The sequence below is a fragment of the Triticum urartu genome, chromosome 4A (assembly GCF_056163025.1).
Source record: "Triticum urartu cultivar PI428250 chromosome 4A, HENAU_Tu73, whole genome shotgun sequence".
NCBI lineage: Eukaryota > Viridiplantae > Streptophyta > Magnoliopsida > Poales > Poaceae > Triticum > Triticum urartu.
This window is the reverse complement of record NC_141876.1, coordinates 441474208-441489624: the sequence shown is the minus strand read 5'-3', so window position 1 is coordinate 441489624 and position 15417 is coordinate 441474208. Positions and strand designations below refer to the sequence as shown.

Here is a 15417-nt window from a genome sequence, read left to right as displayed (position 1 = left end):
TATGGACAAGGCGCAACTTTCACATGTAGAAATGGTTTCGAGATTCCTTACAGTTTTAAGTTAATTTCAAAAATCGTGTGGCAGATGACAAGTGGCAGCGGCCTTTTTTCGCGAAATTTTTACAAACCGGTCGTCGAAATGATTTAAATGATATGCCGTTGGAAATATATCGACGAGACACAACTTTTTCATGTAGAATACTCTCTCTAATTCTTTACGGTTTAAGATGAATTTTAAATTTACTGAAATGCGGATACTCTGTTTTTCGCAACAACCAAATTGACGTGCGTACTTCATCGGACTGAAAAGCGCACTGCATCGGATGAAAAACCGCACTGCATCAGACGAGTAAGAGAACTGCATGGTTTCTTTTTTTTTGACTCAAATTTTTGAAAATGAGGAAGAAAACTCCACTGCTTTTAGACTGAAAACCGTACTGCATCAGACGGACTAGCGGACTGCGTGATTTCTTTTTTGTGGGACGTAAATTTGTAAAGACAAGAAAGAAAACCGCACTGCTTTTAAACTGAAAACCGCACTACATCAAACGGGCAAACGAACTTCATGATTTTTTTTATTTAATACATATTTTGATAATGAACTTTGAAAAATGTACTTCTTCGGTTCATTGAGCGCACTGCTTTTACAAAGAAAAGATTTTACAAACTGAATAATCCACATGAATAGTCTTTTTTTCTATCTCCACAGTACAATCACACACAAAATACAACCCTGCTGCACTTTTTATAAAATGCATTGAACCACACACATTAACATAGGGAGAATGCAAATGCTTTTAGCCGCTGAACCACACGCACTCGCCGGACGTACTGCACGCACACGTTGCTTCAACTGCACGAAGGCGTTGCCAATGCACTGTACCAGCAAGCGAGCTGCAAAGCAAACTTCAGTGAGCTACAAAACAAACTTTAGTGAGCTGTAGAGAGGGGACCCTCGCCCTGGGCAACCGGAGCCATCGCCATCCTGGACCCATCCGTCCACTCCGGCGCCATTGAGGAGCCCACGGCCTGATCACGGCAAGGAGCTCGAACGGAGTAGGAGGGGGTTGATTGGCGACAAACTGCTAACCGCACTTCTTACATCGGCACCGCCACCGGACTGCATGAATGCGTGCACCGCACTGCACGACACATGCCGGAGACTGACGAACTGCATCAACGCACTGGAAAATGTACAAAATGAAAGCTTCTGAACTGTACTGCGCTACTCATCAGTTTTTCTGAAAACACTATAAATTATTCTGAACACCAAAAAATTCTGGGACAGGATGCGCACGGCGTCGCACTTCCGTACTGCATGCAGTTGGTGGCTGAGACCTTGCCGGAATACGAGGAAAGGGGGTCGGCAGAGAGGTTGGGGAGAAGGTCGCCTGAATGAGAAGGAGGCGGAGGGGGTCAGATTTGCGGTGGAGGAAGGAGTCCGGCTGCACACGCGCAGGTGGGGATCCGGCCGCCGGCGCGTGGTGATAGAGCTTGTCGTATCCGATGCATATAAGACAACATGGGTGCTAGCAGGGACAAACCGCATGGGTGTGCGCAACCGAACTGCAAGAATCAAGCGAGGGAGGTGAGGAGTGGCGGTGCTCTCGCTTCTCTCCTAGCTGGCGTGCTGCTCACTCCCCAGGTGCTGCAGGTGGGGAAGGCTAGCGGCTTAGAGCCTCTGCCTCCTCTGTGTCCCTAGGTGCGGCGCAGGTAGACCTCCATCCGGGAGAGGCGGTACCCGAGGGACGCAGAAGTGGTGCGGGCCGGAGCCAGCGACCCGCCATGCGGCCTGCGAGGAAGTAGATGACCGGGGAGGTGCCGGTGTGGCACGGTGGGCTGGCGGCGGCCAAGATCCGAAGGTCTGTGGCGGCGGCGCGTGTGTCGGGGGACGGCGGCTGGACGGAGGTGGTGCAGGCCAGCGCGAGGGAGGTAGGTCGCGAGGCGGGTCGGGGGAGGCCCGGATCCCGTGGCCGGCTCACGGGAGGAGGATGCCGGGGTGGTAGGCTCCCGGCGACACATCCGGGCTAGTAACTGCTCCTATCGCGCATCCGGGCGACGGATCTGGGGCGTGGGGGTGAGGGATGGGGGGATGGCCAGCAGCGCGCTGGGGTTGGTGGTGCGGGGAGTTGGCTGGGGGGAAGAATGGTGGTGGAGGCGGAGGGGATCGAGGGGACAGGGGAGGAAGAGATGTAGAGGTAAGTGCGTGCGTGGGTGGGTGGGCTGAGGTTAGGAGGTGTTATCAAAATAAGTGGTTTTTGTTATTAGAATAAGAGTCGTAAGGGTGCTATCATAATAGACCCATCCTCTCTTTCTATATATAGATATAATATATATAAGGCAACACTATTCTAATTCCAGGATTAGAATAACTATTTAAATCACATGGCCTATAGGGGCGAGCGAATTATTTCCGAACTCCCAGCCCGCTACACAAAGAAATCCTACCCCACCACCCACGACCGCTCGTTCCCAACCTCCCGCTATCCGCTGCCCTGGATCCACCGCGACGACGCCACCCCCTGGATCCACCGCCTCTGGCCGCCGTCGCCCCGGCCCCTGCGCGCCTCCCGCCGCAGGCCCCCATCCCCCGAGGCGCCTCTCGCCGCCGTCACCGCGTTCCCGGCGCGCCTCCCACCGCCGGCCCCCATTGCCCGATGTGCCTCTCGCCGCCGTCGCCCCAGCCACGGCGTGCCTCCCACCGCTGGCCCCCATCCCCCGACGCGCCTCTCGCCGTTGTCGCCCCGGCCCGGCGCGCAATTACTTGGACGGCGCCTCCCTCCCCTGGATCCACGGTGGCAGCGGCCTCCCTCCTCCTGGAACCACGCCGGGGAACTCCCTTCCCCTTGATCCACGGCGGAGGCGGCCTCCTCTGCTTCCAACGCGAACATTCTACTACATGCCATAACCTCGTCCAATGCCGTCCGCCTCCTCTCCATCTTGAAGTTCGATTTGATTCTGCCCAACATGTGTGATGCTCCCGCACGCCTCGACCCACCGGCCACCGCTACCAGCGACGGCCACCGCGTTTACCTTCCTTCGTAGGTGTGTTTGAACCGCAGCATGCTGCCCTTGGCTCCTCAAGCTCCATACACCAGCCGGCTTGGTTCAGGTTGCCGGCCCAGCCGCGCAAGTGAAAGCACGGCACTGGCACCGGAAGCTTGCTCGGGCGTCGTATAGTTGCATAGAAGCTACAGAGCAAGTCTTCTTGCCACTACTGAACGAGGCGTCACCGGACCTTGATGCTTGTCCTTCATGCTCCAGCCACCAATAGCCAATAGTTAGGCTTCAAGGACGGGCGATGCTCATGGTTTGCCTAAGGATCTTGTGCTTCAGTCCTATAGCTACAGGTCCACTACAACTACAGGGCGGGGGAGCTCCTAGACTCCGAGATGTCACCGTTGTGTCGACTTCACCTACGCGGCTATGTGGATGATCGTGCTGGCCGGCGCTTGGAGGTGGAGAACTGTCGTTGCAGCGTCTAACGCCGACGTGGTGTTTTTTCCTGTTAATAATTAAATAATTAACAGGAGGAAGGAGAACCACTTGATTGGAATGAACGACAGATTTAGGAGCTACAACACCTATGCAGTAATAACCATACTGCAGACGAGCCGAACCCGTCTTGAACTACTCTGTTTATTTATCCTCTCAGTTTTTATTTATTTCTGGTGCTTTTGGGAGTAATTAGTCAATTTTGTTTTTGTATGGATGTAATTTACAGTAGATAGAGATGGTTTTCTATAGTTAAATGCCTACATGTTCATTCATATGCTCAAGAAAAATAGTATGGATGCACATTGTCAACTATTCTTCACCATTTTGTGTAGTAATTAGTATGGCTGACCATTTTCAGCGGTAATTAGCATGCTGCAGTCCACTGTGTCGATTTTCAGCAGGCCAACTTCAGTTAAGTATGCGTGTCGACATGTCATGCGTGTGCAGACATCTTCAGTTAAGTATGCGTGTCGACATGTCATGCGTGTGCAGACATCTTTAGTTAAGTATGCAGTGTTGCTCAACATGTGTGGACTGCAGTGCCGCGTGCTCCCGTGTGTTGTTGTTAGGTGCACCATGCGAGCCAGCTCAAATCCCCAAAACATGAGGAGCACCGCCGCCAGGAGCATGCTCGCGCAGCTGCATGTCAAAGCTGACGAGGTCACAAATACATGCGTCGAGAAGTTCCCATAGAGCTGTAGTATTATTCTTCAGAGTTCAGATAACTGAAATTTGGGCTGCTGCTAGAACCTGATGGCCTCGAGCTTGTAAAAGGATATTCAGAAGTTTCTGTAAACAGAAGTTCAAAATTCAAAAGAAAGAGTGTTATGTACTCCTGCGTCTGTCCTAAGTCTGGTGTCTCATATGTCTCTGTGTGGGTACTTCGTGTGTGTCGTGTGCTCCCATGTGTGCATGCTCTATTATGTGTGTCGAGTGTGCTCTCATATATACTCCTGTTTGTGTTTGTGTTTGTATGTTCTAAAAGCTTATATAATATTTTCTCCAGTCTTCATGTCTTGGTGTTAAACATTCTTTTTCTTTTCACGAGCAGGAAAAAAAGATTCATGTAAATTCACAACAAATGTTATGTATGTGCAATAAAACAAAAGTATACAAGCGATAACAAATTACATTTTAAAAAGGGTCCGCTGAAATACATATTCTTGATTTTGGAAAGTTCATATTTCACCGTCCCCGAGCAATGCAACACAAAGGAGCTCATTCAAAAACAAACTAACAAAAATGAAAAAAAAATCAAGGCCCGACTTAGAAGAAACTTTTTCTCATTTCTAAAAAATCTAAGAAGGTCAAATAAAATAACATAGCAGTTCAATATCCATAATTTATTAGAATTTTCTCTTTTCTAAAAAATAAAAGCAAGAATAAAAAACCGATTTTCCTATTTCAAAATAAAATAAAACCATGAAGTTCAATTTTTTTCTAAAAAAGAGAACAATATGATTTGTATCAAAACCTAGCATTTTCCCCATAAAAACAATAAGTGAGGTTGGGGAGTTACGGGCCTGATCTCCATCCATCGCGTGTGGCTTGCCCTTGCATCTCTAATCGAACTTTCGTAGCTCCTCTCTCTCCGCTGCCGCACACACGACATCTAGGTTTTGTATGAATGTGTGATGATGAATTGGTCGACCAGTACACTACACCCATGCAAATATATGTGTTTCTATCTACTTTGTATAAATCAAAATTTTAGATTTTTCTATTTATGTGGATACAATACTTGAGAAATTCGTATGATACTGGAGAAGAAAGTTCTCACATCCTTTTGTATCTACCGAATTTGTAAGGTCAAAGACTAAAACCAACAAAGTTCGCGTTCAGTTGTAAGTGAAAACCAGCTGCTCAGTGCAATGAAGCCTAGTCCAAAATTCAAGACACAGTCTTTATGCCTTGTAAGTAAAAAAATGGAACTTATGTATTTTTCTTGTTCGATTGTTTCTATATTTGGCTTATGAAAAACTTGACTTGATGCCCTTTCAAAAAAAATTGAGAAGTCCAAATTGTAAAAAACATGAAGTTTAAATTAAAAAAAAGCATTTTCCTATTTCTAAAAAACTGAAACAAAGAATTTCAAATTTAAAAATAAAATAGAACAACTTGATGTTTATCAAAAAAGGATTTCCCCATTTATAAAAACAAAACCAAATGGTTAAATTAAAAAATTAGACATAACGGAGTACAAATTTAAATAAGGAAGAACCCAGAAGTTCGACTTTAAATAACGAAGTTGTTCAACGAAAAGACTACGAAAAAAGTGATTTTCTTTGTTTTTTGGAAACACCTCGAAGTTCAAATTAAAATAATGAAGCGGTTCAATATTTACCAAAGGGAATAGTTTGATGTATACAACAAACTCAAATTCTTCTTGTTTCTGTGCAAAATTAATGTATGAAGTTCAATTTAACAAAGGTTGTATGATGTTTACTTAAAAATAATTTTTTCCTTTTATAGGAATAAAACTAAGAAGTTCAAATTAAGAAACAAAGAAGTTCAAAGATTATAAAAATCTAGGATTTACATGCTCAATTTTGATGAAGTTCAAAAAACTCGATTTTCCTGGTTACTAAAGAAAAAAACTAAGAAGTTCAAATTAAAATAACAGAGAAGTTCAAAGTTTGTAAAAACCTCTCATTCTCGTTACTAAAGAATCAACTAATAAGTTTGAATTAAAATAAGGGAACAACTAAAAAATAAAAAAAATCCCCATTTTTTAAGAAAGCTAGGATTTTCCCCGATACTAAAGATTAAATCATGAAGTTCAAAAATAGAGAAAAGACAAATTCGATGTTTATTTTAAAATCGAACACAATTCTTTACTCAAAAAATAAAAATATGTGAAGTTCAAATTAAAATAACCAAGAAGGTCAAAGTATATTAAACCCTAGGATTTATAAGCTCAAAAAACAAAAACAAAAAACAATGCCATTTTGGGCATTTTCGTTCAAACACAGTGAAGTTCGAACAAATATGTCCGAGAAGTTCAACTACTTCACGATGTGTGTTTCCATTCGCAATGAAGGCATAAATCATGATCTCGTCATTTTAATTTACTTCAAAACAACACGAATATTATTTGTGTAAGTTCAAGTCCTCGACCGGAGAAAGTTAAAAAAAATATTGTGAAAGAGGTTTATACAAAGGGAATATCATTTGTGTAACACTGACGAAATGGATGAGAAAATTACAAACAAAAATACGTCACAGAAGTTCAACGTGAAAACAGCAGGAAGTTCAACTACTACGCTGAATGAATTTTAGATGAAAAACTTTTAAAATCGTCGCGAGTATGAAAAGATGATCAATACGGGAAACTTGCGTGCTTACAGCAGCTTTCCATCGGTATATCACCTGCTCAATTCCGGTGAATGGATGGAGAGTTACGAGCAGTGGATGGAGACCTACGAGCAAAAAAATCACGTGAAAAACAAAGTGAAGTTCAGGTACACGCGCCGAGAAGTTCAGGTTCTTCACGCGGTGCATTTTCGAAGAATCTGTTTCGCGATAAAGGCAGAACACATGATCCCGCCGTTTTCTAAATTACTTGAAAACAGCTGGGAATCAGAGAAAACCATCAACATGAAAAAGTTTCACATTTTCCGTAGCTTTTCAGCGGTATATTATTTGCCCCATACCGATAAAGTTTGTAGAAATTATGGCGAAAATACGTTTTTCGCCATTTTCGAAACTGACTTAAAACCGTAAAGAATTTGGAGAAACAATACATACAAAAAAGTTTCGCATTTCTTCAAGCTTTCCAACGCCATATCATTTGCTGCATTCGGACGCACGGTTAAAAAATTAGCTCGAAAATATGAACTCGGTAGGACTTGGACCATTTTCTAAATTACTCTTAAACCATTCAAAATTAGAAAAAAACTTTCCAGATGAAAAAGTAGTGCATTTTCATAAGCTTTCAAACGCCGTATCATATGCCTTCATTGGATTTGCCGTTTAGAAATGACATCGAAAAAACGAACTCAGCTGATCGGTTTACGAAATTTTACATTTTTTCAAATTACTCTTTAACCGTAGGGATTAGAGAAAACTTTCAACATGTGGAAGGAGCGGTTTTGCAGCAGCTTTCCAACGCCATATTATATGCCTCATTCCGATAAACGGTTTAGAAATGCGATCGAAAATACGATTCACGTTTTTTGTGCGAAGAAAAAACGGTTTTCAAAACTGCTCTTAAACCGCTTATATTTTGCCAAAAATTTAAGTTGGGTCATGATATTGGTGTCCATAGCTTTCCAACGGTATATCGCAAGCCCCATTTGGGCAATGTTGGCGGAAGTTCAACCTTGTTCACAGGGAAGTTCAACGTACTACTAGCGGGGCAGGTTAGGTTGTGATCAGAATATTATTCTGATCCCGTGATCAGAATAGTGTTTATGTGTGTGAATAATATTCTGATCACAACATGAACTTCCCGAGTAACGCGCCTGACCTTCCTCGTGTACTAGGTTGAACTTCAGCTAAAAGGTGTCCAAATGGGGCTTGCTATATACCGTTGGAAAGCTATGGACACCAGTATCATGACCCAAGTTAATTTTTTGGCAAAATGTAAGCGGTTTAAGAGCAGTTTTGAAAACCATTTTTTCTTCGTACAAAAAACTTGAATCGTATTTTCGATCGCATTTTTAAACCGTTTATCGAAATGAGGCAAATAATGTGGCATTGGAAATCTGCTACAAATCCGCTCCTTCCGCATGTTGAAAGTTTTCTCTAATTCCCTACTGTTAAAGAGTAATTCGGAAAATCATGGAATTTCACAAACGGAACACCCGAGTTCGTATTTTCGATGCCATTTCTAAATGGCTAATCCAATTGAGGCAAATAATATGGCGTTGGAAAGCTTATGAAAATGCGCTACTTTTTCGTGTTAAAAGTTTTTTTATAATTTTGAACGGTTTAAAAGTAATTTAGAAAACGGTACAAGTTCCACCGAGTTCGTATTTTTTAGCTAATTTTTTAACCGTATGTCCAAATGCAGCAAATGATATGACATTGGAAAGCTTGAAGAAATGCGAAACTTTTTTGTATATATTGTTTCTCCTAATTCATTACGGTTTTATGTCAGTTTTGAAAATGGATAAAAACGTATTTTCGCCGTAATTTCTACAAACTTTATCGGAATGGTGCAAATAATATACCGTTGAAAAGCTACGGAAAATGCGAAACTTTTTCATGTTGATGGTTTTCTCTGATTCCTAGCCGTTTTCAAGTAATTTCGAAAACGGCGGAATCATGTGTTCTGCCTATATCGCGAAACAGATTCTTCGAAAATGCACCGCATGAAGAACCTGAACTTCTCGGCGTGTGTACCTGAACTTCACTCTGTTTTTCACATGATTTTTTTTGCTTGTAGATCTTCATCCACTACTCGTAGCTCTCCATCCCACTCACGGGATTTGAGCGGGTGATATACCGATGGAAAGCTGCTGTAAACACGCAACTTTCCCGTGTTGATCATTTTTTCATACTCACGGCGATTTTGAAAGGTTTTCATCTGAAATTCATTCAGTGTAGTAGGTGAACTTCCTGCTGTTTTCACGTTGAACTTCTGTGACGTATTTTCGTTTGTAATTTTCTCATCCATTTCGTCAGTGTTACACAAATAATATTCTTTTTGTACAAACCTCTCTCACAATATTTTTTTAACTTTCTCCGACCGAGGACTTGAATTTACACAAATAATATTCTTGTCGTTTTAAGGTAAATTAGAAAATGGCGAGATCATGATTTCTGCGTTCATCGCGAACGGAAATGCACTGCGTGAAGTAGTAGAACTTCTGGGCATGTCTGTTTGGACTTCACTTTGTTTTTGACGTGCTGTTTTTTGCACTGCATGAAGTAGTTGAACTTCTGGGGCATGTCTGTTTGAACTTCACTCTGTTTCACTTTATTGTATTTTTTCTTATATGAAACACGCACCATGTAGTACGTGAACTTCCGGTTGTTATCACGTTGAACTTCTCTCTGCTTTGAGAGAGTTATTTTAAAACACAAAAAACAACATATTTTTTTTATGTATTTTGGACATCTAAATACATGGTAAACCTCTCTCACAAGAATTTTTTGAACTTTTCCTCGTCGAGCACTTGAACTTCTAGCAACCATTTTTTCGTTTATGAGGTTGTTTTTAAAAGTGCAAAAAATGGCGTTGTGTTTTTAATTTTTTGAACGGGTAAATCCTAGGTTTTAATAAACTCCGAACTTCTATGTTATTTCAATTTGAACTTCACCTTTTTTATATTTTGATTAAATAATTGTATTCGATTTTTATACAACAAAAATCGAACATGGAAATACAAGATGAACCTCTCTCGTAAGAATTTTTTAACTTCCCCGGACAAAGCACTTGAACTTCTTTCAACAGACCTTTTAAGCTTTTAATTTTCTATACTTTTATTCTCATTTGAAATGCATCCCTTGCAGTAGTTGAACTTCTCGTTGTTTTCACCTTGAACTTTTGTCACGTATTTTTATTCAACCTCTCACAAGAATTTTTGAACTTTCTCGGGCTGAGCACTTGAACTTCTAGCAAAAAAACTTTTTAGCATTTGCTTTTTTATTCTTTTTTTAATACAAAATGCACACCGTGTAGTACGTGAACTTCTGGTAGTTATCAATCTAAACTTCTCTCGGTTACGTGAAAATATCTGAGTTTTTTTATGAATTTTTAATCTGATTTTCTTAATCCTTTTTTATGCATTTTGAAGCGCTCTATTTTTAAATGTTGAACTTCTTGCTTTTTTTGAACTTCTTGGTTCCATTCTTTAAACGAGAAAAATCTGAGTTTTCTATTATCATCAAACTTCTCCATCTTTTTAATATGGACTTTCTGGTTTTATTTCTTAATCTTTTTTTACAAAATTTTGAAGTGCTCTATTATTAAAAGTTGAAATTCTTGCTATTTAGTTTTTGAACTTCTTGTTTTCATTCTTTAATAATGAGGAAAAACTAAGTTTTCTATAATCATCGAACTTCTCCATCTTTTTAATATGGACTTCCTGGTTTTATTTCTTAATCTTTTTATGAAATTTTGAAGCGCTCTATTATTAAAAGTTGAACTTCTTTGTTATTTAATTTTTTAACTTCTTGTTTCCATTCTTTAATAACGACGAAAACCTTGCCTTTTTATTCATTTTTCTCATATTAAACACCATGTAGTACATGATCTTTTTCCGTTTTTATATTTTGAATTTTTTATTTTCTTTTTGAAATCAAATTGCTTCCAAATAATAACCGAACTTCTTTGTGGATTAAGAGAATTAATTTGTTTTATGCTTTTCTCATATTAAACCTTGCCACACTTGATATCTTCCTTCTTTTTTGGTCTTCCCATTAATCTTCAATTCAAAGATCTAATAGAAGGCTGACCTCAACAAAATCACCATGCTAGTTTGCCAGAATAAGCAACATCGCATTCCAGGTGAGCCTTTTTCCTTGAAATTGCGAGTAAAAACCACGGAAAGCAAGCCATGGAGCTCAACTATTGGAACAAAAAGAAAAGGCAAGCAAGGTATATAAGTCCACAAGGCAGAGCCAACATCTTTACACACATATTAGTTCATAAACAATATTTGGGCCAAATATATGCACGTCTGTTAGACTGCAAGTTCACGAGAAATTAAGGTCCCAGCATGTGCAATCATCTGATGGAAGGTGAACAGAAAAGAGTGTAACCCATATCAGGATCTTTATTTTTGTTTTTGTATTGAACATTCCGATATGATGTGAGGAACTATTTAAGACCACGATAAATAACGTCTCAAATTGTAAAAGGGCCATTAAAAGGGACGTAACAGACAATACCTCATGACAAATAAGTATAGAAAATAAAGACCAAAATTTTCACTGTTGACCCACTTTTTAACTCATATGCTACAAGGACAGCAGAACCTAGAACATGCTAGACAAGGGGTAATACTCAAAATGCTGCACCCAGGATTTTAACCACAACCAATACAATGTAACTTTGCACAGCAAGACACGGAAAACACGGGTGGAGAGAAACGTCAGCTCGATGTCATTCGAAATCCTTCAACTCCATCATCTGTGTGAGCACTCAACGAGCCTAGTTACAGATACCCATCAGCTTTGCACAACTTTGCATCTTCTGCCGTCTTGCTTTCCAAGTTCCTTCCAATTCATGTACCTGAGCATAAGAAGGGCATTTATTAAGGCTGCTAACGAAATATAACTTATCATGAATGAAGAACAAGCACAAGACACCGAAGGATCACTATAATCTTTTACCAAGGTACTGTTATCTAAGTCATGATAGATTTTTGAGTTTATTATCCACATTTTCGTGCATATCAAACAACAGTAAATATAGAGAATGCATCATGGATAGATTGCAGATGAATTCTCAAGATGAAATCAGCCAACGATCCTAGTTAACTGAGTGGTATGTTACTACTTATCAGCTCCAGAGCTATCTGTTCTTAAAATAAATAAGAGTACGGAAAAGGTGCCTCCTAGATTTTCACATGTAGCAGGGAGCAGTTTCTTCAAAATAGTACAAAGAAGAACTCCTAGTACCTCTCATATAAGCTCACAGGAAAACACACATAAAACAAAACACATGAAATTTGGGAAATCCTTTTGATGTAAACAACATGATTATTCCCCACTAATATAAAAATGTAGGGTACAATTTTGTGTACATGGATATTGCATTTTGTAATGAAGTTAAATGAGTAGTGTGTTCTCGGTTCATAGGTAATAATGTCCAAATGCTACAGCTATATAGCACATGTCAAGCTCATCAAACTTCTAAGATATTCTCTGCCAAATAAATGACTACTAGGTCTAGGACATAAGGAACAACGTATGATTTGACATGGGCCCCGGCCTCTTATAAATGCAGCACAATCAAATTTATTCAGGTACCATATCACGACACTCCCAGCACATGGCTCGTTGATATCTTACAAGTAACTCAGTGCTAAGCATTTGATTTAAGAAATCAGTTCTTTGTATAAAACTCATTACATGTATGAGACTGAGATTTAGCATGATATGATGCTACAAGCGAAGGGACATAGAGATAGATTGGTGCATGAAGTGGCTGCTTGTCATAGCGTTTGCTGAAGAAGCATCAGCCCAATCTTCAGATGCATGCATCGCTGCCCGTACAAGTTCCAGCACGAAGGAGCACGGATGGACACAGGTGGGGCACTTGGACTGCTGAAGCAGTAGCCAGAGCAATGTCCTACGGAGGGCCGCGACCGTAGCTGGACAGCAACGTGCAAGGGACGCGGCGTCGGATGCGCGTGGGATGGCCGGCTGCGGCGAGTGGGATTTGGCCGAGGGCTCGCGCTGCAGGTAGCCTGGCCACGCGCACGCATGGTGGAGCGACGGTGGCACCATGGGCAGGTCACGCGGGCGCCATGGGAAGGTCGCGGGGGCGCCCTGGGGCAGGTCGTGGGGGCGGTTGACGGCAGATGGAGGCCACCTCCGCGGTAGAAGCAGGGGAGGAAGGCCGGCGACGATCTGAGTCGACGGGGCACGGCGGAGGGGTGGTCCGGGAAGGAGGCCACGACGCGCGAGCGACCGTGAAAGACGGAGGTTGGGGCGACGGCGCCGGTTGCCAGTGGATCCAGGAGTCGGCGGGGCCGGTGGAGCTGGGGCGTGATGGTGCGCGTGGCGGGGGCCGGTGGCTGCACCGCCGGGTGGAGGTGGTGGCCGCTGCACTGGCTCGGCTTCCTGGTGGGGGCGGCAGCGATGGGGGGCGGCGGCGGCGCGGGAGGTGGCCGGGGCCAGGCGACGGCGCGGGAGGTGGTCGGGGCCTGGCGGCGGCGCGGGGCGGGGAGGGAGGCGGCGGTGGCGCGATGCAGTTCAGGGGAGGGGCCAGATGGGATCGGGGGAGCTTAGGTTAGGGGCGGGTGGGGTAGTTTTTATTTTTTTTCACCGGTGGGGGATCTCAGGAACACCGCGCGCCTTCTATATAGGTTTGACGTGATCTAAATAGTTATTATAATCCCAAGATTAGAATAGTGTTGTCCTATATATATATATATATCATCACATATACGTGATGATACTTAACTACTAGGTACAATGCATAAAATGAAAACGAATGATACTAAAACTAATAATCCTTCCTGGGGCCAGCATTCTGGCAGCCCCTCGCCAGCAGCTCCCTGGTGCGGCGTCTTCCCAGTGCGGAGGCAGTACTCCGCCTCCTCCGCCTCGCAGCGCTTGACGTACCGATCTGCCTTTTGCTGGCGGACACGCGCGAACGATCTTGCCATTTCATTGGGTGCCCACTGAAGCTCCTCGTCGGTGGCACGCCGGAGCTTATCGGCCCATCTCCATGCAGCGACGAGGCGCCCAACGCCTATGACCTTCCTCACGAAGTACCCATCTTCGTACACCTCCTCGGCACGACGGCGCGCCCGCCCCCAAAGCTCCGCCGCCTCCTTTTTCCAGGCGGCATCACGGGCTTCACAGGCCGCCTGGTACCTGGATTCCTCCTCCACCATCTCCTTCTTGAACGCCACTTGCCTGACTTTCTCAGCCGGCGGCAGCGACTTCCATAGACAAAGATTGTACTCGTCCAAAACCAATCCAAAGTTGGGGGGTCCGGTGCAACCTCGTCAGGTGGCGCGTAGGGATCCTCGTCGCTGCTATTCGAGTGAGCATCCTCGGGGGGCGGCGACTCCTCGTCGGCACCATGGCAGAGATATGTGTGTGAGAGAGTGGGTGAGCGAGGGGAGGATGTAGATGAGAATGCAGGCGGGACGACGTGAGCAAGGGAGTATTTATTGGAGGCCAGAATCTAGATCGACGGGGACGGTACACACGCCGATCGTCGGAATCTACGAGTACTATAGTTTTAAATTACACGCGATTCCCGCAGCAAAATCCATGCGTGAACATAATAGCTGACGGTTTCCAATACAGATCCATATCTGATTAATTATCCCCGCCACTCACCTACCAAACCTCGAGCCGCGAGAAAGAGTGCCAATCATGTGGGGGCTGGTTATCTTGCTAGATCTTTACATTTTCTTTTTTGAACACCCGATATTTACATCGTCTTATGGTTTTCAACTCACACACAAGTACACAAAAATATGATTTTTCAAACCGTTATGGTTAGGTGTTGCATGTAGATGTAGTTCAAATTTGAACTAGGGTCATTAAATGGTTAGAAAATCACTTATCTTTAAAAGGTCAAATGACCCTGAATGTAGTGACCAGACTTCAAACAGTCTGATCTCTGTGTTTTAGTGTCATCCCTGGATCAGTAATGCTGACACGCACAGTACTTGAAGGATTTATAACAGAGTAGCAATCACACACTCATTACATCGAATGTCTCAAAAGAGAACTTATTACAATAAATATGGCTTAAGGCCATCTAATAACGATAACAGTGGAAGGCTTGGAAGATAAGTGAGTCCATCAACTCCAACGGCATCACTGAGTATAGAACCACGACCTAAAGGCACCTTACTTGTCGTCTGAAAAGTCTGCAACATGAACATTGCAGCCTGAAAACGGGTCAGCACATGGAATATGCTGGCAATGTAACACATAGAGAATAGTGAACAGAATAGGCTATACTACATGCATATATGGCTGATGGAAAGTGTTGGGGAACGTAGCAGAATTTTTAAAATTTTCTACGCATCACCAAGATCAATCTATGGAGTCATCTAGCAACGAGGGAGAGGGGAGTGCATCTACATACCCTTGTAGATCGTGAGCGGAAGCGTTCAAGAGAACGGAGTTGATGGAGTCGTACTCGTCATGATCCAAATCACCGATGACCTAGCGCCGAACGGACGGCACCTCCGCGTTCAACACACGTACGGTTGGGAAGACGTCTCCTCCAACTTGATCCAGCAAGGGGGAAGGAGAGGTTGATGGAGATTCAGCA

At 43.2% G+C, this 15417-nt stretch overlaps 1 long non-coding RNA gene across 1 annotated transcript; it reads right to left on the bottom strand.

The window, feature by feature from the left end:
- Positions 1 to 11323: 11323 nt before the first annotated feature.
- Positions 11324 to 13430, bottom strand: LOC147976112 (uncharacterized). Its single transcript, XR_015601322.1, has 2 exons — positions 12522 to 13430; positions 11324 to 11679 (listed from the first exon to the last, which is right to left on the bottom strand). It is a non-coding gene; the product is annotated as an uncharacterized LOC147976112 (long non-coding RNA).
- Between the last annotated feature and the right edge of the window lie 1987 nt (positions 13431 to 15417).